We start from the raw sequence: 26,922 nt of genomic DNA on the forward strand, positions 1-26,922 counted from the left end.
CAGTGAGTCAGTTCTTCGCATCAGGTGGCCAAAGTATTGGAGTTTCAAGGTAGTAGGTGAATAATACTACTGCTGGCGCTTGTAAAGAATTCAATTGTCATTGAAATGGGTAATGGGCAGGAAATATATTTTTTTTAATGAGGAAGGATTGCAGAGGAGGATGTGCCTGTGAGTCACTGAAAACTGGCCCTCCTTCCATCTTTTTGTGGGGAGGGTTAGACTTCAGTGTCCAATACTGGGAGAAGGAATAGAGAGCAGTGGGAGCGATGATCCAGATGTGAGCAAGGGACAATAAAGAAGGCAAACAGCTCCACCTCTCTACACCTTGGAGTCATACACACAACAGCCTAGGAACCATTTATCACCATTACAAGACTTCCCTACAAGCCACAGAAATTCTTTGCATTAGAAAAACACAATATTTAGTAAAAACCCCCTTCTTGAAAGAAATTGTTTATACTGAGAGATAACAACGCATTAACAAAACACAGAAAACCCAAAGCTCTTTTTTTTTTTTCTTTTTAAAGAGAGAGCTATGGTAGCTAAAAGGCAGTAACTTGAATGGAAAAAAAATTACTATTGAGAGTGATAACAATAAGGACAAGCACATAATGGGTATCTAAAACCTCTATAGATACCGCCCATCCTAAGAAATCATGCCTATATATCTAGTTGATGTCGATATGAGATATATATGAGGTCCAATCTGGGTGTACAGGGAGTGTCCTTGGAATAGCACTATAACTAAAAATAAGCAAGTCTAATCAAATACGAGTAGTCTGACTGCTTGGAGGCTGGGATTGTGGCTAGAATAGGTATCTTCTTGGACCATGTGGTTTGTATTAAGAATTACATATAGTAACACGGATGAATTCCACAGGCTAGCGTAGGGTGAAAGACATCAAATACCAAAGGATCCATACTGTCTAGTCCATTTACATGATGCTCTAGAATAAGCAAAGCAAATCCATATGTTCAGAATAGTGGTTGGGATGGAGGCTGAGGATGAAATGGGGCTTTGACTAGGGGAACAAGAAGGAAGCTATCGCACTGCTGATAATGTATAACTTCATCTAGGCGATGGCAATATGACGTGTATACATTTGTAAAAGTCCACTGAGTTCTTAAGTATAAACTTAAAATTTGTTTACTTCTCTGTGAGACTTTAGCAAGTTAAGGAAGAAAATAAATAAGGATTATATAGCACTCTGAAACAAAACAGAGAGAGAGACACTGTATTTGACAACCTAAATCATTCTGGTTACCAGAGAGATCCACCACCTTATGAGATGTGTGTAGTGCAAATATTCTTATGGCCTTCATGACATTTCCATCAGGTGTGTTCCTCTCGCTTTTCTGTCCCCTGATCAGCCTTCTAAACTCTTGCTCAATCTCCCAAGAGGGCTAGCACAATCTGGAGCCAGATGGGTTTTTAAAATTTTATTTATTTATTTTAATTGGAGGATAATTACTTTACAATATTGTGGTAGCTTTTATAGACATGAATCAGCCAGAGGGTTTTAATTTTACTCTCATCACTCTGACCAGTTTTGTGAGTTTGGGCATGATTTCCATACCTTCTTCAAGTATAAATGAAATGCTAAAGTATATAGCACTTGACACGCTGACATTTTAATAAATGTTCACTTATTATCACCCCTGGAGAAGGACATGGCAACCCACTCCAGTATTCTTGCTTGGGAAACCCCATGAACAGAGGAGCCTGGCGAGCTACAGTCCATGAGGTCGCAAAGAGTTGGATATGACTGAGCAACTGAGCGTATTATCTCCAGTTTCCCTTCCTAGGAAGGAGAGAGTATTTTGAGTAATAAAAACAAATTATTCTGGTCCTCTGAATAATACTTCAGCATTATTGTGTGCCTGGAAAATCCCATGGATGGAGGAGCCTGGTAGGCTGCAGTCCATGGGGTCGCTAAGTCGGATACTTAGCGACTTCACTTTCACCTTTCCCTTTCATGCATTGGAGAAGGAAATAGCAACCCACTCCAGTGTTCTTGCCTGGAGAATCCCAGGGATTGGGGAGCCTGGTGGGCTGCCATCTATGGGGTCGCACAGAGTCAGACACGACTGAAGTGACTTAGCAATAGCAATTATTGTGTGTAGCTGTCCTGAATGTTGATCATCCACTGGAGAAACTGGAAGCTTCCCATCTCCGGGTTGTACAAAGTTGCAGTTAGACCCCACTGTGGAAAAGGCAGCTTGTGATGTCCCAACGGAAACCTGCTTGCCTCCCCTCCACCCACTCCTCTTTCCACAGGCAACAGCTGATGGACAAACTTTCTCAGGTGATTGATGCTTCTTGCAACCTGATCGTGAAGTGTGCATCTCCCATGCCACATTCCTGATCCTTTACATAAACAGTTTCCCAGACCTATGAACTGCCCCACTGGAACCAGTCAAGACAATTGGTACCCTCCACATGTTCCCACCATTTAGCTTATCTGGGAGCCTTTCACGAAGCTCATAAAGCCATTTGAATTTGTATATTCAAAAATGACATTCTGGTGATAAAGTCAAGCATTTTTTTTTTTTTAATTTAAAATAAGAATAGAGTAACTGCCTTCTTGTGTGGTTGGCAGCCTGCTGTTTACAAAGTATCTACAGCTGCTACTGTCCAATGGCTTCCTAGGTGGCGCTAGTGGTAAAGAACCTGCCTGCCAATGCAGGGGACATAAGAGACTCAGATTCAATCGCTGGGTCCGGAGAGAAGGGCACAGCAACCCATTCCAGTATTCTTGCCTAGAGAATCCCATGGACAGAGGAGCCTGGTGGACTACAATCCATGGCGTAGCAAAAAACCTGGACACAACTGAAGAGACAGCACTACTGCCCGAATCACTGTGTACTGCAGACAAGTGGCGGCATGGCTTGGATGGCGCTCAGCCACTGGGGATGCTGCCTGCTGTGAGGCCCCTCTACCACTCTTATTCCCCAGTTGCCAATGTCAACTACAATCAAAGTGCCGCTTCAGTGTAACCACCAGCATCTTTTGCCTAGTGTGGCCTAACTGCTTTAGCTGAGATAATAGCACTCATCTAAAACAGTGACTCTGAACCATATATGCACATTAGAATTACCTGAGAAGGACGTCCCTGGTGGCTCAGTGGGTAAAAATCCACCTGCCAATGGAGGGACACGGGTTTGGTCCCTGGTCCAGGAAGATCCCACGTGCCACAGAGCAGCTAAGCCTGCGTGCCATAGCCACTGAGCCTGTGCTCTAGAGCCCATGAGCCACAGCTACTGAAGAATGCGTGCCACGACTACCGAAGCCATGTGCCTGGAGCGCATGCTCCGAGACGAGAGGAGCCGCCGCTATAGGAAGCCTGTGCACCGCACCTAGAGAGCGGTCCCCGTTTCTCACCACAGCTGGAAAAAGCCTGAGCACAGCAAAGAAGACCTAGCACAGATAAATTCTTTTTTTAAAGAATTTGCTTGAGAAGTTTGAAAAGAAATTAATTTTGCCTGGCTCCCTACCTGTTTCCACATTTGCTGGGGACTTTGTTCTGGGCTGAGACTGGTTATGGTTACAGTCTCATCTTTTAAAAGTTCCTTAGGTGAATCTAGGGACTCCCCTGGAGGTCCAGTGGTTAAGATTTCATGTTTCCATTGCAGGGGGCATGGGTTCAACCCCAAGTCGGGGATCTAAGATCCCATAAGCCATGGGGGGACCAAAACATATAAATATATACACACATTTAAAAAGTACTAAATATTGTTACCAGATTTCTAAGCGCAGTTATCTTCCTACTACATTAAATCTTGGTATCTGCTTGATTTCTCTGGTTCTACTTGTACTCCTGTGTCCCTCTGTTCCTAAGCAAGGTAACCATACTTCTTAACCCTCTTTGGGTTCCTCACCTTTTCTCTAATAGTGTCTTCCCTTGAGTCATCATTTGACCCTTCCAATCCCCTGGTTCTGTGTGAGGCCTAATGACTAGTATTAGAGACTGAAATTCCTTCCTGTCGTACTGAATTTGATGTATATAATATGTATTCTGAATACTGTATGTATACTGAATTTTATGTATAGAATAGAATAATTCTGAGATATAATTATTTTCTAAAAATAAATTTTGTTATTTTTTCTTAATATAGCTGCTCATCATTACAACTCAAAAAGTAACAAAATTAAAAATAATCCCCAAACCTACAAATATCTCTGCCATCATGTTTAGTTTTTCTAAACATATGTATTTTTTCCTTCCGTTAAAAGGTATTACGACATCAACACTATTCTGTAATTTTTTTCCACTTCATACATCAGACGCCTCTATGTTCCTAAATACTATTCTCTAAATATTTAGAGAAGTCTCAGTTCATTAAATATTGTTGAAGTCTCCACAGTAATTAATTGTATGAATTTGTTTAACTACCTCTGTATTGTTGACTAGTTAGGCTATTTCCAATTTTTATCTTTTATAAATATATCCTTCCAAATATTCTTCGAACAAATCTTGGAGCATTCTTATCATGTTCTTACCTAGGAATGAAATATACATCAAATGACATAAGAAGGTTTAAGAGTTTTCACATAAGATGTCAAATTGGGTGGAAATTTTCCTTCAGATTTGTTAATTTTTTGGTTAGTGGTTAGTGGTAGTTGACAAGCCATGGACATCCTTCATCCAGGTTGGTTTCTCGCTATAGTGGCCCTTCAATGCATATCTGTGAAATGAAAAACCAGAGTAAGCCTGGCAATTGGTGGTGATTAGTCAGCACTTTCACCACTTCTGTAAACTAGCTTTGAATAATCCTGAAATTCAACTCCACTGACCTTGAGTGAATGCCACATAGAACTAAACACAATGTGGAGGCTAAAAAGACAAACTGCTTCCTTGAAAGTGTTTGTAATTTAGTATTCACACATAGTTATTACATAATACAAAATGTGATAAGTCATTAAGAAAATTAGTGCTGTGGGAAGATTTCTGAGTGGGTTCCTTGGGAAGATTACATAAAGAAAATTACATTTAATCTAGCTCTGATGAAAATAAGGTCAGATTTGATTTAGTGTTGGGCGTGTTGGGCAGAAGGGCACATTGGATATGGAGACATATGAAGCGAAACACTAAAGGGCAACAAAGTATCTAAAATTCATTTGGGAAAAAAAGACAGCAATCAAGGTGTCTCATGAGTAGAGTTAATACAGGACAAATTTAATGGGAGATACACTGGGGAAGCAGACTGGTATCAACCTTGAACATTTTGCTGAGGAGTGGAAATTATTTGGAAGGAAATGGGGAGCTGATGAAGGGGAGAGAAATGCTGCAGGAAGGTCATTGTGTCAGCAGTATGGATCAAAGCAGCTTTTGGCATAGGGAATCATTACAGCAGCCCTTGTGAGAAGTAACAGAAAAGGGCAGAAGAGAGGCAGACAGTGAGACAAAAAAAATTTTACAGCTAAGACTCTTCAATATATGTAGGACATAATAAAGCAAGCAAGAGTGAATACTGGCAAAATTTAAAAGCTGGATTTATAGTTGGTAATCCCTCCCATCCAATTTTTTTTGAAATAAATATTCAATTAATTGACCTGTTTATTTGGCTTTATTTGAAAAGCATCAGCACCACCTGGTGACAGTAACTCAGATTACCCCAACTGTCCTGAATTATACCTTTCTTTTTTGGAAAAAATTTCAAACATTTAGAAAGTTGAAAGAATACCAAAATAAACACCCCTATACCACCCTATATGATCATCTGTATTTACCAGTTGTTAAATCATGGCATCTGGTCCCATCACTTCATGGGAAATAGATGGGGAAACAGTGGAAACAGTGTCAGACTTTATTTTGGGGGGCTCCAAAATCACTGCAGATGGTGACTGCAGCCATGAAATTAAAAGACGCTTACTCCTTGGAAGAAAAGTTATGACCAACCTAGATAGCATATTCAAAAGCAGAGACATTACTTTGCCGACTAAGGTCCGTCTAGTCAAGGCTACGGTTTTTCCTGTGGTCATGTATGGATGTGAGAGTTGGACTGTGAAGAAGGCTGAGTGCCGAAGAATTGATACTTTTGAACTGTGGTATTGGAGAAGACTCTTGTGAGTCCCTTGGACTGCAAGGAGATCCAACCAGTCCATTCTGAAGGAGATCAGCCCTGGGATTTCTTTGGAAGGAATGATGCTAAAGCTGAAACTCCAGTACTTTGGCCACCTCATGGGAAGAGCTGACTCGTTGGAAAAGACTCTGATGCTGGGAGGGATTGGGGGCAGGAGGAGAAGGGGACGACAGAGGATGAGATGGCTGGATGGCATCACTTATTCGATGGACGTGAGTCTGAGTGAACTCCAGGAGTTGGTGATGGACAGGGAGGCCTGGCGTGCTGCGATTCATGGGGCCACAAAGAGTCGGACACGACTGAGCGACTGAACTGAACTGAATGCTTTGCCTGGCTTCAGTTCTTTCTGTGTGTGTGTGTGTGTGTGTGTGTGTGTGTGTGTGTGTGTGTGTGTATGCAAAGTCATTTGATAGTAAACTATAGACACTGAAACACTTAAAAATTTTCTGCATGAAGTTCCTAAAAAAAGAATATCCTCTACTTAAACATAATACCATCACCTTACTTGAAAAATTAATAATTTTACATCATCATATTATTACTGCTATTCAAATTTCATAAAAAATGTTTTGAAGTTTGTATTTTTTTAATCTACAAGATTTGTTTTGCATTTGATTATGTTTCTAAGGTCTCTTTTAATCTAGAACAATTTTCACTACCCTTTTTTTTTTTTTTTTACTTCCCATGATATTGCCATTTTTAAGCATCCAGACCAGTTATTTTGCAAAATGTCTCACATTCTGGATTTGTCTTATTATTACCCTCATGATTAGATTCACATGAAATATTTTGGCAAGAATACTTCATAAGTGACTGTGTATTTTTTATTGCATCACTTCAGGAAACACAATACCAGGTTGTCCTATCACTGGTGTTGTTATGTTTGATCAATTGGTTAAGTAGTAACTGCAAATATATCATGTGTGGGGTGTTATTTTGAGGCCATGTGAATACCTCGACCTTGACAAAGTTTTAGCCAAAGGCTTTAACATACAATGACAATCCTTACTTGAATCAGCTTATTGCACTGGGAATTGCCAAATGATGATATTCTATCATTCTTATGACATGCATTGCTAAACAGAAACAGATTAATCTAGCTATAGATCAAACTGATATAACAAAGGAGAAAATAACTGAGATTCAAGTAGATTTTGACCAAGTACTTTGTACATCCTTAGTGAAATATATTCTAAAGACAAACGGAACTAAAAAAGAAAACTTAAACTACTTGGTTAATATATTCTTAGTAATTACACAGATATTGCAATTCTGAAACTTTTTAATGTAATTCTAGAATAAAGCAAATAAACAACTATATTCATCAAATTAGGAAACAAGATTTCACTGTAAAAGAGATCCATATATAAAATAAAATCAAGTATGGAAAAATGCTATAATTTTACAGTTGAACTAGAAATATCAAATATTAACTCATGATTTAAGGAAAAAAATAATTCTTAGTTCTGTCCACAATGGTGTAAACAAAGGTATTACAGCAGCAACAGCATAACGAGCACCCAGATTTTGGTTTTTCATACGCTTACTAACCATTTGCCTATCTTCCTTGGTGAAGTGCCCGCTCAAATCTTTTCCCTGTTTTTACTGGGTTGTTTGTTTTTTATGATGGAGTTGAAGGACTTCTTTATGTATTCTGAATATGAGTTCATTATCAGATATATGTTTCATGCATATTTTCTCCCATTCTCTGGCTGTATTATTTATTTTCTCAAGCAGTTTTTAATCATGATGAAGTTCAATTCATATATTTTTCTTCTTTTATAGTTATTGCTTTTCTGTGTCTTGTCCCGCAAAAACTCTGCCTAATGGTAAGTCACAGATATGCTAATATTTTCTTCTAAAAGCTTTAGTTTTGCTTTTTATGTATAAATCTATGGTCTATGTAAAATAAAATTTTAGGTGTACATCTTTTATTAAATACCATCAAGGGGTTAATCATCTCCAACTCTGTGTTTTAGATATTTCACATTTGTTGAATAGCAGGAAACACATGTGTTTTTCCTTTCTATTTTTTAAACTGAAGTGTAGTTGACATACAAAATACCAGTTTCAGTTGTACAACATGGCAATTTGACATTTATCTACATTACAAATCGATCACACAATAAGTCTAGTAATCATCTATCACATCATTACAGTATTACTGTAATGTACATACACTCCCTATGCTGTACATTACACCTCCAGACTCACTAATTTATAACTGGAAGCTCATACCTCTTAATCCCCTTCACCTATCTCCCTCATTCACTGACTCCTCTTCCTTCTTTCGATCATCAGTTTGTTCTCTATGAGTCTGTTTCTGTTTTATTCTGTTTATTTTGATTTTTAGGTTTCATATATAAGTGAAACTGAACTTACTTCATTTAGCCTAATGCTCTGAAGTTCCATCCATGTGGTTGCAAATGGCAAGATTTCATTCTTTTTCATCACTGAATGGTATTTCATTGCAAGTATATACTATACTTCTTTTAATCTAAGTGAGTCTCTTTTTAGCAATATGGACATATAAGTCTTGTTTGTTTGCTTTTTTTAATGTATTCGGCCATCCTATGTGTTTTGATGGGAGCATTTAATCCATTTACATTTAACATAATTATTGATAGGTATATTTATTGCATTTTGTTCACTGCTTTCTAGTTGTCCTGTAGTTTTTCTTTGCTCCTTTCTTCTTCTGTTCTCTTCTATTGTAATTTCATTACTTTCTTTAGTGTTCTTGTATTCTTTCTCTTCCTTTTGTTTTTTTTTTCTTTCTCTTCCTTTTTTTGATATATGTATCAGGCTCTTGGTATGTGGTTACCATGAGGGTCAAATATAGCCACCTGTGTATACTATAGTCTATTTTAAGTTGACAGTTGTTTAAGTTGCACTTACAGTGCCTCTTACATAGCATATAGTTGGGTCTTGCTTCTTTATCTCAGTTTGATCATCATCATTGCATTTTACTTGGAGTGTTCTTAAGTGTCTTATTATGTTTGTTATGAAATGTAATTATTAATATAGCTTAAGTCCATCATTTCACCATTTTGCTTTCCACTTGTGCTACCTGGTTTTTGTTTCTTCATTTTTCCTTTTGCTTTATTTAGTGAAATATCTTAATTTTAAAAATTTAACTTATTTATCCACTGCTTTTTAGTTATACCTTTTTGCATTAAATATTTAGTGGTCATTACAGAGATTGAAGGCAGGAGGAGAAGGGGACAACAGAGATGGCTGGATGGCATCACTGACTCAATGGACATGGGTTTGGGTGAACTCCAGGAGTTAGTAATGGACAGGGAGGCCTGACATGCTGTGGTCCATGGGGTCGCAAAGAATCAGACACGACTGAGTGACTGAACTGAACTAACTGAACTGAGATTACAAAATATATCCTTAAATTTTCTCAGTCTGAAAAAGTGAAAGTCATTCAGTTGTGTCTGACTGTTTGTGACCCCATGGACTATATAGTCCATGGAATTCTCCAGGCCAGAATACTGAAGTAGGTAGCCCTTCTTCCAGGGGATCGTCCCAACCCAGGGATCGAACCCAGGTCTCTCTCATTGCATGTGTACTCTCTATCAGCTGAACCACAGGGAAGCCCATAATTAATATCACTTTACATAAAATATAGTTTAACTATGTAATCAGAAGCCTGATGAAACCTCTCATCCTTTAGGCTATAGTTGTAATATTAATATGTAATATATTACATTCACATATATATTATAAACTTCAAAACAGTATTATAATGTTTGCTTTAAATAGTTATATGTACTTTAAATATATGCATATGTGTACATATATTATATATATGTATATTTTAAAATAAGGAAAAGTCTTCATATTTATATACATATTAAGTTTTCTATATTACTATTCTTTTCTGAAAATCTGAGTTTCTTTCTGGCTTTATTCTCCTCAGCTTATAGAACTTCCTCTCACATTTTTGTATTAAGTTTTCAGTGGTTACTATAGAAATTGCAATATATACCCTTAACTTTTGTCGATCTACTTTGGCCCGCATGTAAAAAATTCATTTTATGTTCATTTCTTAAGAACATTTTCACCAGATACAGAATTCTAGTCTGACAGTTTTTTGTTTTATTCCTTTAAAAAATTTTGATCTAGACTTTTGCTTCCAGTCAAAATTTTGTTAAAAGGATAAGATTTACTCTTCTGCCTTAACAACAACAAAACACCTATACAAAATACATCAAACAACAGTTTTCAAGGTACTAGATATTAGAAAACAAAGAACAGTAGTCCCTGACAAACAAAACACAAACAAGGGAAACTAAGGGGAAAAGGCAGAACCCAGCAGTCTTCCTAAATTGAGGAGATGTAGCTGAGCGTATGAAGAGGCCACGGCAGCTAGAGTTCAAAGGACGAAAGACTGGAGAAGAGAAAGCTGCATCGAGAAAGGGCCTCAGAGACTGCATCAAGGGTTCCCATCACTGTTCAGTCCATGTGTGCAAGGAAACTGCCTGAGGCCATGGAAAGAACTATCAGGAAGGATTACAGGGGGAAAAATGCCTGGAACTTTCAGACCTGGCAACAGTGACTGTTCCCCCTAGCCAGACTGCAAAACTTTCACAATTCAGGGGCATAAATCAGGAAGGTGTTGCCTCAGAAGAAGGGAATAATTAGCTCTAGATGGAGCACTGCTCTGACCCACTTAGTAAATCGTAAGACCAAGGCTCAAAACAATCAAATTGTTTCCCAGTAGCTTAACTGCATCTGAGAGAAAAGCTCAAGATAGTTTATAGGAATACAAAAATATCTTAACACCCAGAAAAGAAAAGTTTACAAGGTCTGGTATCCAATCAGAGATTACCAGGCATGCACAGAACAGGAAAGCACAACACACATAAAACAAGATAATCAATCATTAGAAAAAGATGCAGAACTGACAAAGATGTTATAATCAGCATAGAAAGACATTCAAACAGTTTTTACAACTTAATTCCATGTGTTCACAAAGTTGAGTAAATACTTAGAAATTTAGAAAAGAACCAAATCACTGTGATGAGATTTCAGTGAATAGGATTAATGGCAGATTTGGCATTGTGGAAAAAAGATTAATGTATTTGAAGGATACACACACACACTGTGTACACATGACTTAGTATATATACACTTATTTCCAGGTGGTGCTAGTGGTAAAGAACCCGCTTGCCAATGCACAAGAAGTAAGAGATGCGGGTTGATCCCTGGTTGGGAAGATCCCCTGGAGGAGGGCATGGCAACCCACCGCAGTATTCTTGCCTGGAGAAACCCATGGACAGAGGAGCCTGGTGGGCTACAGTTCATGGGGTTGCAAAGAGTCAGACATAACTGAATTGACTCAGAACGCACACACAAATTTCCTAGCTCTGTATACAGACAGCCTAAAAGCAGCAAGCATACCTAACAGAGATAAGATCTTGATATGTAAACAAATACCGTTTGATTTCAGAGTTAGGCAGGAAAAATACAAAATGAACCTGGAGCATTGTATAATCCCAAAAAGTGAGGAAATACTTAAACAAACAAACAAACAAAATACATGAGGCATGTCAAAAGGACAGAGGCGCCCAATAGCCAAAGCCTGAAAAATTTAAACTACAAAATAGTGATACTATTGATTATACACCAAATAAAAAAGAAATATCCATGAGTCCATATTGATAAAAATAAATAAACAAATAGAAGGGACAAATCCTTATAGAAGAATTTCAAGTAATAAGAAGGGATGGGGAAAATAGAAAATCACCATTAAAATATCACAGTAACAATTGTTTCAAGCAAGATAAATGGATGAATGCTATAATTTGTAGGAAAAACTTTAAGGAGAGACCAGATAAGTGTATAGCCTTGAAATACCTACCCCAATATATTTATGAATAATTGTGGTGCATTTTTAATATATGTCCATAAATTCTTTGATATTTCTTCAACTAAAAGGTGAACATTAATAGATCTTCCTGAGGGTATGCTGGATTTAGTGATTTGCTTCCACTGAATAGAATACAGAAAGCATGATCTAAAATCTTCATTGTGTTTTCCATGGAAAAGGCAAGGCAGGGCAGGGGGAAAAGCTTCAGTTCAGTTCAGTCACTCAGTCATGTCCGACTCTTTGGACCCCATGAATCGCAGTACGCCAGGCCTCCCTGTCCATCACCAACCCCCGGAGTTCACTCAGACTCATGTCCATCGAATAAGTGATGCCATCCAGCCATCTCATCCTCTGTTGTCCCCTTCTCCTCCTGCCCCCAATCCCTCCCAGCATCAGAGTCTTTTCCAATGAGTCAACTCTTCACATGAGGTGGCCAAAGTACTGGAGTTTCACCTTTAGCATCATTCCTTCCAAAGAAATCCCAGGGCTGATCTCCTTCAGAATGGGCTGGTTGGATCTCCTTGCAGTTCAAGGGACTCAAGAGTCTTCACCAACACCACAGTTCAAAAGTATCAATTCTTCGGCACTCAGCCTTCTTCACAGTCCAACTCTCACATCCATACATGACCACAGGAAAAACCATAGCCTTGACTAGATGGACCTTAGTGGGCAAAGTAATGTCTCTGCTTTTGAATATGCTATCTAGGTTGGTCATAGCTTTTCTTCCAAGGAGTAAGCATCTTTTAATTTCATGGCTGCAGTCACCATCTGCAGTGATTTTGGACCCCCAAAAAATAAAGTCTGACACTGTTTCCACTGTTTCCCCATCTATTTCCCATGAAGTGATGCAACCGGATGCCATGATCTTCATTTTCTGAATGTTGAGCTTTAAGCCAGCTTTTTAACTCTCCACTTTCACATTCATCAAGAGGCTTTTTAGTTCCTCTTCACTTTCTGCTATAAGGGTGGTGTCATCTGCATATCTGAGGTTATTGATATTTCTCCCGGCAATCTTGATTCCAGCTTGTGCTTCCTCCAGCCCAGAGTTTCTCATGATGTACTCTGCACAGAAGTTAAATAAGCAGGGTGACAATAGACAGCCTTGACGTAGTCCTTTCCCAATTTGGAACCAGTCTGTTGTTCCATGTCCAGTTCTAACTGTTGCTTCCTGACCTGCATACAGATTTCTCAAGAGGCATGTCAGGTGGTCTGGTATTCCCATCTCTCTCAGAATTTTCCACAGTTTATTGTGATCCACACAGTCAAACGCTTTGGAATAGTCAATAAAGCAGAAATAGATGTTTTTCTGGAGCTCTCTTGCTTTTTGGATGATCCAGCAGATGTTGGCAATTTGATCTCTGGTTCCTCTGCCTTTTATAAAACCAGCTTGAACATCTGGCAGTTTACAGTTCACATATTGCTGAAGCCTGGCTTGGAGAATTTTGAGCATGACTTTACTAGCATGTGAGATGAGTGCAATTGTGTGGTAGTTTGAACATTCTTTGGCATTGCCTTTCTTTGGGATTGGAATGAAAACTGACCTTTTCCAGTCCTGTGGCCACTGCTGAGTTTTCCAAATTTGCTGGCATATTGAGTGCAGCACTTTCACAGCATCATCTTTCAGGATTTGAAATAGCTCCACTGGAATTCCATCACCTCCACTAGCTTTGTTCATAGTGATGCATCCTAAGGCCCACTTGACTTCACATTCCAGGATGTCTGGCTCTAGGTGAGTGATCACACCATCGTGATTATCTGGGTCATGAAGATCTTTTTTGTACAGTTCTTCTGTGTATTCTTGCCACCTCTTCTTAATATCTTCTGCTTCTGTTAGGGCCATACCATGTCTGTCCTTTATCTGGCCCATCTTTGCATGAAATGTTCCCTTGGTATCTCTAATTTTCTTGAAGAGATCTCTAGTCTTTCCCATTCTGTTCTTTTCCTCTGTTCTTTGCATTGATTGCTGAAGAAGGCTTTCTTATCTCTTCTTGCTATTCTTTGGAACTCTGCATTCAGATGCTTATATCTTTCCTTTTCTCATTTGCTTTTCGCTTCTCTTCTTTTCACAGTTATTTGTAATGCCTCCCCACACAGCCGTTTTGCTTTTTTGCATTTCTTTTCCATGGGGATGGTCTTGATTCCTGATTCCTGTACAATGTCACGAGCCTCATTCCATAATTCATCAGGCACTCTATCTATCAGATCTAGGCCCTTAAATCTATTTCTCACTTCCACTGTATAATCATAAGGGATTTGATTTAGGTCATACCTGAATGGTCTAGCGGTTTTCCCTACTTTCTTCAATTTAAGTCTGAATTTGGTAATAAGGAGTTTATGATCTGAGCCGCAGTCAGCTCCTAGTCTTGTATTTGTTGACTGTATAGAGCTTCTCCATCTTTGGCTGCAAAGAATATAATCAATCTGATTTCAATGTTGACCATCTGGTGATGTCCATGTGTAGAGTCTTCTCTTGTGTTGTTGGAAGAGGGTGTTTGCTATGACCAGTGCATTTTCTTGGCAAAACTCTATTAGTCTTTGCCCTGCTTCATTCCACATTCCAAGGCCAAATTTGCCTGTTACTCCAGGTGTCTCTTGACTTCGTACTTTTGCATTCCAGTCCCCTATAATGAAAAGGACATCTTTTTTGGGTGTTAGTTCTAAAAGGTCTTGTAGGTCTTCACAGAACTGTTCAACTTCAGCTTCTTCAGCATGACTGGTTGGGGCATAGACTTGGATTACTGTGATATTGACTGGTTTGCCTTGGAAACGAACAGAGATCATTCTGTCATTTTTGAGATTGCATCCAAGTACTGCATTTCAGACTCTTTTGTTGACCATGATGGCTACTCCATTTCTTCTGAGGGATTCCTGCCTGCAGTAGTAGATATAATTGTCATCTGAGTTAAATTCACCCACTTCAGTCCATTTTAGTTTGCTGATTCCTAGAATGTCGATGTCCACTCTTGCCATCTCTTGTTTGACCACTTCCAATTTGCCTTGATTCATGGACCTGACATTCCAGGTTCCTATGCAGTATTGCTCTTTACAGCATCGGACCTTGCTTGTATCACCAGTCACATCCACAGCTGGGTATTGTTTTTGTTTTGGTTCCATCCCTTCATTCTTTCTGGAGTTATTTCTCCACTGATCTCCAGTAGCATATTGGGCACATACCGACCTGGGGAGTTCCTCTTTCAGTATCCGATCATTTTGCCTTTTCCTACTGTTTATGGGGTTCTCAAGGCAAGAATACTGAAGTGGTTTGCCATTTCCTTCTCCAGTGGACCACATTCTGTCAGACCTCTCCACCATGAGCCGCCCATCTTGGGTTGCCCCACAGGCATGGCTTAGTTTCATTGAGTTAGACAAGGCTGTGGTCCTAGTGTGATTAGATTGACTAGTTTTCTGTGAGTATGGTTTCAGTGTGTCTGCTCTCTGATGCCCTCTTGCAACACTTACCATCTTACTTGGGTTTCTCTTACCTTGGGCATAGGGTATCTCTTCTTGGCTGCTCCAGCAAAGCCCCCGCCGCTGCTCCTTACCTTGGATGAGGGGTATCTCCTCACCACTGCCCCTCCTGACCTTCAACCTTGGATAGCTCCTCTAGGCTCTCCTGCGCCGGAGCAGCCACCGCTCCTTGGTTGTGGAGTGGCTCCTCCCGGCTGTCCCTGGCCTCGGGGGTGGGGTAGCTCCTCCCCGCCCGCCCCTTGCCTTGGGCGTGGGGTGGCTCCTCCCGGCCGCCCCTGACCTTGGATGCGGGGCAGCTCCTCTCGGCTGTTCCTGCGCCGTCGCAGCCTGCGCTCTCGGCTGCTGCCCCTGACCTCTGATGTGGGGTAACTCCTCTTGGTCGCCGCCCTTCAGGCATGGGGTCCTCCCGGCTTCTGCCCCTGACCTCGGATGCGGAGTAGCTCCTCTCGGCCGCGGGGCAGCTCCTCTTGGCCGCGCTTAAGCTTAGGATTGACTAATTTGAAAAATGTCAATTCACTCTGACCTATAGGACGTCTAGTACCTTGGGTAAAGATTTTAGGCAGGGGAAATACTGGCTTGGTATATGAGAGTTAGCTAAAGGAGATGGTTGGGGGTATGGACCCAGACTGGCTCGAGGGTTTATAAAAAAAATGATTTTCATGTGCCTATCTATGAAGGCTGAATCACAGGGGAAGTGCAAAGAACTTTGGCCATTCATTTGGCTCTGTGACTAATTGATGTCAAATAGATGAATACAGAATCTAAGGAAACATAGAACAGAAAATATCACATAAACTCATACTACAAAATACCTTCTAAAAAATACCTTCAGCAGTACTCTTCAAAACTATCTAAGTCATGAAAAACAAAGAAATATTGAGAAGCTGTTAGATACTAGAGGAAAGTAATGAAATAGAATGGGGTGGTATCCAGAATTGGATCTTGGAACAGAATAAAAATCAATGGAAAAACTGATGAAATCTCAGTAAAATTTCTTCTTTAGTAATAATATTGTACTAATGTCAATTTCTTGGTTTAGATAAATATAAAATGGTTATGTAAGATATAAACATTAGGGAGAACTCAGTAAAGGGTATATAGGATCTCTTGACTATCTTTGTAATACTTCTATAAATCTAAGATTCATTCAAAACAGAAACTTTATATACAAACAAGTAAAATAACTTTCCTTTGACTGCACATACGACTCTATCTGTCATAATATTTCTTTCCACCTCTTCTCAGCAAAAATCTCTGGAGGAAATGATTTAATTTTGAATTTTTTTCTAAAGTCTCTGTTGATAGTTTTTTAAACACAGAATATTCAACGATTCTTTAAAAATAATTGTTCAATTTATTAAAATTACCAATTCAAAATTCTATTTGTTCTTCAAGTTTATCCCTTAAGAGTTTTTTATTTAGGTAAAATTTATAGTGAAATGCACATATCTCTACAATATAATGACTTATGATGAATGCATACACCCAGATAATCCACACGTTTAGATACAGAACATTTAAATCGCCTAAGAAAGTCCTCTCATGACCCCCATCCAAATACCTCTCAGAATAATTTTTTATTCTTTTAGAATTAATTTTTCTGATTTTTTTCCGACCATAGATTAATTTTTCCTATTCCAGAACATCATATAAAATACATTACAGTATGAATTATTTCATATTTGGCTTCTTCCATCTAACATAATGTTCTGGCTTCTTTCAACTCATGCATATCACTAGGGTTTATCAGTAGTTTTTTCCATTTTATTGCTTAGTAATGTTCCATTTTATAAATACAACACAACTTGTTTATTCAATAAAGATAAGTATTGATGGACATTTGGATTATTTCCAGTTTTTAGCTATTGCGAGTCAGTTCAGTTCAGTTCATTTGCTCAGTTGTGTCCGACTCTTTGCAACCCCATGAACCGCAGCACGCCAGGCCTCCCTGTCCATTGCCAGCTCTTGGAGTCCACCCAAACCCATGTCCATTGAGTTGGTGATGGCATCCAACCATCTCATCCTTTATCGTCCCCTTCTCCTCCCGCCCTCAATCTTTCCCCAGCATCAGGGGCTTTTCCAATGAGTCAACTCTTTGCATCACGTGGCCAAATTATTGGAGTTTCAACATCAGTCCTACCAATGAACACCCAGGACTGATTTCCTTTAGGATGGATTGGTTGGATCTCCTTGCAGTCCAAGGGACTCTCAAGAGTCTTCTCCAGCACCGCAGTTCAAAAGCATCAGTTCTTCGGTGCTCAGCTTTCTTCACAGTCCAACTCTCACATCCATACATGACCACTGTGAGTGAAAATGCAATAAACATTCATGTTCAAGCTGTCTTATACACTTTTTTTTTTCATTTTGGAAGTTAACTAAAATTGGAATTGTTTTGTTTTATAAGAAACTGTCAAAATTTTCCAAAAGTGTTGTGCCATTTTATAATTCTGGGAGTTACACATCCTGGCTAACATTTGGTCTTTTCATCATGGTTTTACTTTTGCTTTTCGTTGCTGATTAGTCATATTAAGTACTTCATGCACTTAGTGGGCATTCACATATTTTCTTTTGAGAAGTATCTGTTCAAGTCATTTGCCCATTTTTTTATTGTTTGCATTTATTATTATGATTTCTTTAATTAATAAGAATATAAGCCACTTCCCATATACATATTTTTTACAAAAGTTTTTGATCTACAGAAAAATTGAGAATATAGTAAGAGAGTTTCCATAGACCCCCTCATTCATTTTCCTTTATTATTAACATCTTACATAAGAAAATCTTATGATATTTTCTTAAAATTAATGAACTGATATTATTAACTAAAGTCTATAGTTTACTCAAGTTTCCTTAGGTTTTTATTTTTAACTAATATATATTTCTGTTCCAGAATCCTATCAAGATATTAATTCTATGTATCCTGTTTCCTTGGGTTCCTCTTGGCTGTGAAAGTTTCTCAGATTTCCTTTATTTTAACGATCTTACAGTTTTGAGGAGTACTAGTCAAGTATTTTGTAGAATGTCCCTCTGTTGGAATTTACTGCTGTGTTTCTCATGATTAAACTGGGAATATGGGCTTTAGGGCTTTAGACTACAGAGATAAAGTGTCATTTTTTCACATCATATCAAATGTACATGTTATCAATATTGTTTACCTCTGTTGATATTGGCCTTGATCACCTCGCTGATGTAGTGTTGATATGTTTCTCCAGTCTAAAGTCATGGTTTTTTTCCTCTCTCTATACTGTACTCTTTGAAAGGTAATCACCAGGCACAGCTGGGATTTATGTGCCCTCTGTCTGAGGGCAGAGTATCTACATAAATTATTTGGAATTTTTCTACAAGGGATACTTGTCTTTTATCCTCCATTCATTTCCTCCTTGTTTATTCAATCATTTATTTACATCACCATGGACTCATGATATTTATTTTATACTTAGAGCTATAATCTAACACTATTCATTTGTTGCTATTGACCCTGATCATTTGGCTAACGTAGTGTTTGAAAGGCTTCCCCACTGATACTTTTTCTCCCTTTCCATAACTCTTAGGAAGAATGTCCTTATATGAAGCTCAAACTTATGGAACAGGGAGTCATGTTTCACTTCCTTAAGGTTGGAAAAGCTACATAAATTATTTTGAATTGTTTCGTGCTGATAACTTATCTATTATTCCCATTAGTAATTTAATCACTTGCCTGTATCAGTGTGTACTCATGAATATTTATTTTATACTTTGGGTTATCATCCAGTGTGACTTTATTTTGCTGTTCAAGGTGTTGTACAATGTGAGGTTTTTTTCTTTTCATCCCCCTTCTTTTGTTTTGGTTCTATTGTTTTGTTTTTTGAGCACTTCCTTACATTCTGGGGGCTTCCCTGGTGGCTCAGCTGGTAAAGAATCCACCTGCAATGCAATCAATTGGATTCAATCGCTGGGTTGGGAAGATCCCCTGGAGAAGGGAAAGGCCACCCACTCCAGTATTCTGGCATGGAGAAGTCTATGGACTGTATAGTCCATGGGGTCACAAAGAGTCTGACATGACTGAGTGACTTTCACTTTCACAAGCTGGACTTACAAAATGCTCTAGGCTTATCTTGTGTATTTCCTGCTCTAATTGTAGAATCAGACATTTCTCCAAGAAGTCCTAGTTCCTTTTATTGCAGAATGATATTAGAAACAAAGATCTGGGCAACAGATTTGCTTATTTTTCCAGGCCTTCTCAGCTGACAGAGCAAGGAAATATATACATGTATACCAACCTTGATAATATACACAGCTATAAATATTTCTATGTATTTAATAATTTTTATCTCCCCCAAAGAAAACTCTGTACCCATAAGCAGTCTCTCCCAATTTTTCTCCTCCTTCTATCCCTGACAACCATCAGTCTTCTTTCTGCCTCTACAACTTTACTTAATCTGCACATTTCGTATAAATGGAATAATAGATACGTGACTTTGTATCTTGCTTCTTTCACATAGCATAACATTTTCGAGATTCACTTTGTAGCATGTATCAATACTTGACTCTTTTTTATGGTTGAGTAATATTCCATTGTATGTATATAGCACATTTTGCTTACTCATTCATCCATGAATAAGACGTGGTTGTTTCCACCTTTTGGCTATTGTGAACAGTGCAGCTATAAACATTTGTGAACAAGTATTTGTTTATCTGTTTTCAGTTCTTTGTGGTGTATGCCTATCAGTGGAATTAACGGGTCATATGACCATACTATATTTACTTTCTGAAAAATGATGTAACTATTTTGCACAGTGGCTACAGCATTTTACATTCCCACCAGCATACACAAGCATTCCAATTTCTCTATTTCCTCAACAATACATGTTGTTTTGTTTTGCTTTTTTAAATTACAGACATCCTAGTGAAAGTGAAGAGTATCTCATTGTGGTTTAGATTTACATTTACCTAAGGACCAATAAAGTTGAGCATCTTTTTATATGTATTTCAGACATTTGTATAGTCTTTTGAGAAATGTCTGTTCAAGTCCTCTGCCCATTTTTTAAAAATGACTGTCTTTTGTTTTTTGAGATTTTTTTTACTGCGGTTTTATAAGTCTTGAAATAAGGTAGTGAACCTTGTTCTTTTTTTTATAAATTATTTTGGTTAGTCGAAGTCCTTGGAATTTCCAATATAGATTTAGGGTAGGCTTGTCACTTTCTCTACAAAAGCCTACTGGAATTTTTATTCGGACTGCATTTAATTTATAGATAAATTTAGGAAGTACAAACAACTTAACAATATTATGTCGTCTGATCCATGAACATGGCATATGTCTCCAATTATTTAAGTCTTCTTTACCTTACCTCCAGAATATTTTTATTATTTTACAGTTTTCAATATACAGGTCTTGCACCTATTTTATTAATAAGTATTCAATTTTGTGATACTATTATAAATGGTTCCTTTTTAAAATATTTAATTTATAATTGTCACTAACATAGAAATATAACTGATTTTCCTGTTGGCTTTGTATCCTCATTTATCAATTCTCATGAACTCATTTGTTAATTTTAGTCCATTTTATATACTGTGGAATTTGCAACTAGATGTTCATGACATCATAAATAAAGTAATTTCTTATCTGTATAAGAAATCCAAGAAGTCCTAGTTCCTTTTATTGCAGAATGATATTAGAACAAAGATCTGGCAACAGATTTGCTTATTTTTCCAGCTTCTCAGCTGACAGAGCAAGGAAATATATACATGTATACCAACCTTGATAATATACACAGCTATAAATATTTCTTGTTGCACTGGGTAGCATCTTCAATACAATGTTGAATACAAGCGATTATAGTGGAAGCCTTGTCTTTTCTTAGAGGACTTGGTAAGTAGAATTCTAAAAGTGTCCCCTAAGATTCCCATCTCCTGATTATTCAAATACAAGCATACCTTATTTTATTCCACCTCACTTCATCACACTTTGCAGATATTGCACTTTTTAGAAATTGAAGGTTTGTGGCACCACTGTGTTGAGCAACTCTGTTGGTGTCATTTTTCCAACAGCTTTTGCTCACTTCATGTCCCTGTGTCACAGTTTGGCAATTCTTTCAATATTTCAAACTGTTTCATTATTATTATATTTGTTGTAGTGATATGTAATCAGTGGTCTTTGGTGTTACTATTATGACTTGCTGCAGGCTCAGATAATGGTTGAGAAAAGATGAGAAGCAAAAGGCAAAGGAGAAAGGGAAAGATATATACATCTGAATGCAGAGTTCCAGCATAGCAAGGAGAGATAAGAAAGCCGTCCTAAGCGATCAATGCAAAGAAATAGAGGAAAACAATAGAATAGGAAAGACTAGAGATCTCTTCAAGAAAATTAGAGATACTAAGGGAACATTTCATGCAAAGATGGGCACAATAAATGACAGAAACGGTATGGACCTAACAGAAGCAGAAGATATTAAGAAGAGGTGGCAAGAATATACAGAAGAACTATACAAAAAAGATCTTCATGACCCAGATAACCATGATGGTGTGATCACTCACCTAGAGCCAGGCATCCTGGAGTGTGAAGTCAAGTGGGCCTTAGGATGCATCACTATGAACAAAGCTAGTTGAGGTGATGGAATGTCAGCTGAACTATTTCAAATCCTAAAAGATGATGCTGTGAAAGTGCTATACTCAATATGCCAGCAAATTTGGAAAATTCAGCAGTAGCCACAGGACTGGAAAAGGTCAATTTTCATTCCAATCCCAAAGAAAGGCAATGCCAAAGAATGTTCAAACTACCACACAATTGCACTCATTTCACACACTAGCAAAGGAATGCTCAAAATTCTTCCAAGCTAGGCTTCAACAGTACGTGAACTGAGAACTCCCCAGTGTTCAAACTGGATTTTAAAAAGGCAGAGGAACCAGTGATCAAATTACCAACATCTGCCGGATCATAGAAAAAGCAAGAGAATTCCAGGAAAATATCTACTTCTGCTTCATTGACTATGCTAAAGCCTTTGACTATGTGGATCACAACAAACTGTGGAAAATTCTTAAAGAGATGGGAATACCAGACTACCTTATCTGCCTCCTAAGAAACCTGTATGCAGGTCAGGAACAAATAGTTAGAACATTACATGGAACAACTGACTGGTTCAAAATAGGGAAAGGAGCACATCAAGGCTGTATATTGTTACCTTGCTTATTTAACTTATACGCAGAGTACATCATGTGAAATGCTGGGCTGGATGAACCACAAGCTGGAATCAAGATTGCCAGGAGAAATATCAGTAACATCAGATATGCAGATGACACCACCCTTCTGGAAGAAAGTGAAGAGGAACTAAAGAGCCTCTTGATGAAAGTTAGAGAGGAGAGTGAAAAAGCTGGCTTAAAACTCAACATTCAAAAAACAAAGATCATGGCATCTGGTCTCATCACTTCATGACCAATAGATGGGGAACAATGGAAATAGTGACAGACTTAATTTCTTGGGCTTCAAAATCACTGCAGATGGTGACTGCAGCCATGAAATTAAAAGATGCTTGCTCCCTGGAAGAAAAGCGATGACAAACCTAAACTGCATATTAAAAAGCAGAGACATTACTTTACCAACAAAGGTCCATATAGTCAAAGCTATGGTTTTTCCAGTAGTCATGTATGGATGTGAGAGTTGGACTATAAAGAAAGTGCTGAAGAATGGATGCTTTTGAACTGCGGTGTTAGAGAAAGCCTCTTGAGAGTCCCTTGGACAGCAAGGAGATCAAATTAGTCAATCCTAAAGGAAATCAGTCCTCAATATTCATTGGAAGGACTGTTGCTGAAGCTGAAGCTCCAATACTTTGACCAACTGATGCAAAGAACTGACTCATTGGAAAAGACCTTGATGCACAGTCCCTGGGGTTGCCAAAAGTTGGACATGACTGAGTGAGTGAACTGAACTGAACTGAACTATGACTTGCTGAAGGTTCAGATGATGGTTGGATATTTTTTCAGCAATAAAACATTTTTTAATTAAGATACATACATTTTAAAGACATAGTGCTACTATATACTTATTAGTCTATATTTTAGTATAAATATGACTTTTATATAAAACCAAAAAAAAAATTGTGTGACCAACTTTATTGTGATATTCCCTTTATTACAGTGGTCTGGAATCAAACCCACAATATCTGTAAGGTATGTCTGTACCAACCTGGGTAGGCTGTGTAGGGACTCTAAAGATGGAATTAAGGTAGTAATCAGCTCAACATTAAATTAGGAAGATTATTGTGCTGGGTCCAGTGTAATTACATAAACCCTTAAAAGTGGAAGAAGAAGGCAGAAAAGTGGGTCAGAGAGATGCTGAAGAAGGAGAAGTAGCAGGGAGTAGTAGATGACACATGAAGAAGAATTCTTCAAAGAGAGTCAAGGCATAAGAAGGACTTGACTAGCCATTGCTGATTTTGAAAATGGAGGAAGGGGGCCATAAGCCAAGTTACACAAGTGACCTCTGCAAGCTGAGCACAATCTCCATCTGACAACCATCAAAGAAATAGAACTCCAACACTAAAACTGCATGGAACTGAATTCTGTCAACAACCTGAATGAACTTAGAAGTGGATTCATCCTCAGAGCCTTCAGAAAAACAAAAAACAAAAAAACAGCTCTGCTGAAACCTTCAATTTGGCCTGCTAAAATCCAGAGAAAAAATTGAGCCACACTGGCATGGACTTCTGATGTATACTGTGTAATTTTTAAATGAATGTTATTTTAGGGTACTAAATTTGTTGCAATTTGTTTTGGGGGACAATAGAAAAGAAATAGAGAATATGTTCAGCCTTTCACCACTGAATATGGCATTAGTTGGCCACCTCCACCCCACAGGTTGAAGGAGTTCCTTTATATTCTTGGTTTGCTGTTTCTCTCAGCAATGGGTACTGAATTTTGTCCCTTTTTTGTGCATCCACTTAGATAATTGTATGTTTTTCAACATTTTTCTATTAATGCGGTGAATTATACTTTTTCTCTTTTTAATTAATATTCAGGAAAGTAATGACAACAAATTGAGTTTTTCATTTAAAGCATATAAAGGTGTAGGTCGCAAAAGGATACTCACTGTAGTATGGTGAAATTATTTATGCTGAGTGGATGAGTATTAATCCTCATTTTTTATCTTTTCTTAAGTAATAGCTTTATGGAGGTATAATTCATTTATCATGTAATTTCCCCTTTAAAATGTACAATTCAGTGATTTTTAGTATATTCAGAATTGTACAATCATCATATTATTTATTATCAGTACATTTTCATCGCCCCCAAAGAAGCCCTGTACCCATTAGCAATTATCTCTCATTCTCTCCTCCACCCAGTCCTAGCAATCACTAATCTACTGTCCGTTTCTATGGATTTGCCTGTTCTAGACCTTTCATATAAATGAAATTATTCAACATGCAGCCTTTGTGACTGGCTTTTTTTCATGTAGCATAATTTTTAAGGATAATCCACACTTCCTATTTATAAGTACTTCTTCCTGGTGGCTTCCTTCCCTGGTGGCTCAGATGGTAAAGTGTCTGCCTGCAATGTGGGAAACCTGGGTTCGATTGCTGGGTTGGTAAGATCCCCTAGAGAAGGAAATGGCAACCCACTCCAGTACTCTTGCCTGGAAAAGCCCATGGACAGAAGAGCCTGGTAGGTTATGGTCCATGGGGTCGCAAAGAATCGGACACAACTGAGCGACTTCACTTTCACTTTTCACTTTACTTTCTTCCTTTTTATTGTTGAATGTTCCATTATATAGAATAGCATATTTCATTTATCCATTCATCAGCTGATGAGCAATTAAGTTTTTTCTAGTTTTTTACTATGATGAATAATGTTTTATGAACATTAATGTACAAGTTTTTTGCAGGGATGAAAATTCTCTTGAGTATATAACTAGGTGTAGAATGGTTAGGTCATATGCTGTCTCTAAGTCTGATATTTTGAGAAATTGCCAAACTGTTTTCCAAAGCAGCTGTGCTATTTCACAACCCCACTAGCAATGTTATGAAGGTTCCAATTTCTCTACGTTCTTGCAACAATTGTTACTGTGTTTCATTTCAGTCATTCTAGTGGGTGTAAAGTGGTATCTCACTGTAGTTTTGATATGCATTTCCTTAATAACTGATGATGTTGATAAGTTTTTTGTGTTTAATAGCCATTTCCATATCTTCTTTGGAGAAACATCTATTCAAATCTTTAGCCAATTTTAAAAAATTATTTTTCTGTTTATTTTTGAGTTGTCAGAGACCTTTACATTTCTGTATACAGATCCCTTATCAAATATATGACTTGCAAATATTTTCTCCCTTTGCATGATTTTATTTTCACTTTTTTGATGTTGTCCTTCAAGGTACAAACATTTTCAATATTGATGACATTCAAATATATCTTTTTTTAAAAATTTACTACTTGGAGTTCTGCCCGCAGGTGCCACCTGGGAATCCCTTCACAATCCCAGCAGAAGCAGCACCGTGGATTCCTTTAAAGTGGTGCTGGAGGGGGCCAGCACTTTGGGGCTTCTGGCCACAGGTGTGCAAGGACTTCAATGTGCCCTTCTCTATCTCCTGGCTCACTCAGTCCTGGAGGTAAAGCTGAGCAGGCCAGCATGGCTGTGGGTGACTGAGTGCTGAGTATTGATGGTGAGAATGCAGAGGGCCTCATACACATAGAAGCCCAGAACAAGATTCATGCCTGTGGGGAGAGCCTCAGCCTTGGTCTCAGTAGGGCTCAGCCCCCTCAGAGGAAACAGCAGAAGGCCCTGGCCCCTCACCATGGACCCCCCTCACCCCACTCCCACCCTCGCCCAGGCAGTACACCTTTGCACCCAGTGCTTCCCTCAACAATACACCTGGCCTTCGGGGCAACCCCACTCGCTGACAGTGCCCTGTAGCAGAATGGACAGCTGCTCAGCAAGTAGTGGCTGATGGAGGACTTGGAAGACTGGCAGCCAAATTCTGGGACAGGCCAGTCCCATTCCTTCTGCATCCTCGCCCACCTCACGAGCACCGAGTTCATGCAAGACCTGATGAGAAGCACCTGAAGAAACCAAGGGAAAACTGTCCTGGAGCTGCAGAGCCCATGCCACACCCACCTCCAGGACTGGCACCCCTGGCACTCTGCCCATGTGCTCAACATGCAATGGTAGTCTGGCCCTCGCTGGCTGGCAGCCCTCTCTGCCTCTCTTTCTGTTCTTCCACCCAGGGCATCTCCCCTTGGTGCTTCCAGCTTCTGCCTACCTCACCCATCCCTTTCTTGCCCCTGCATTGAGCCTCCTGCTGGCCTAGCCCTGGCTGCCCTACTGGCACTGGGCCTGGCTCCATTTGACACTGCCCTCACTCTTTGCCCTATGGTACTGCTGTCTGCCAGGTCTGTGCCGGCTTGGGCATGAAAATAACTTCTTAGCCCTGCTATTAAAAAAAAAAAAATCTGCTTGCAATGCAGAGATGCAAGAGTTGATGCAGAGATGCAGGGGTTGATCTCTGGGTAGGGAAGATCCTCCAGTA

At 38.7% G+C, this 26,922-nt stretch overlaps 1 pseudogene; it reads left to right on the forward strand.

Moving 5' to 3' along the window:
* Positions 3,293–26,459, forward strand: LOC102189522 (annotated as a pseudogene).

This window comes from Capra hircus, chromosome 1 (assembly GCF_001704415.2).
Source record: "Capra hircus breed San Clemente chromosome 1, ASM170441v1, whole genome shotgun sequence".
NCBI lineage: Eukaryota > Metazoa > Chordata > Mammalia > Artiodactyla > Bovidae > Capra > Capra hircus.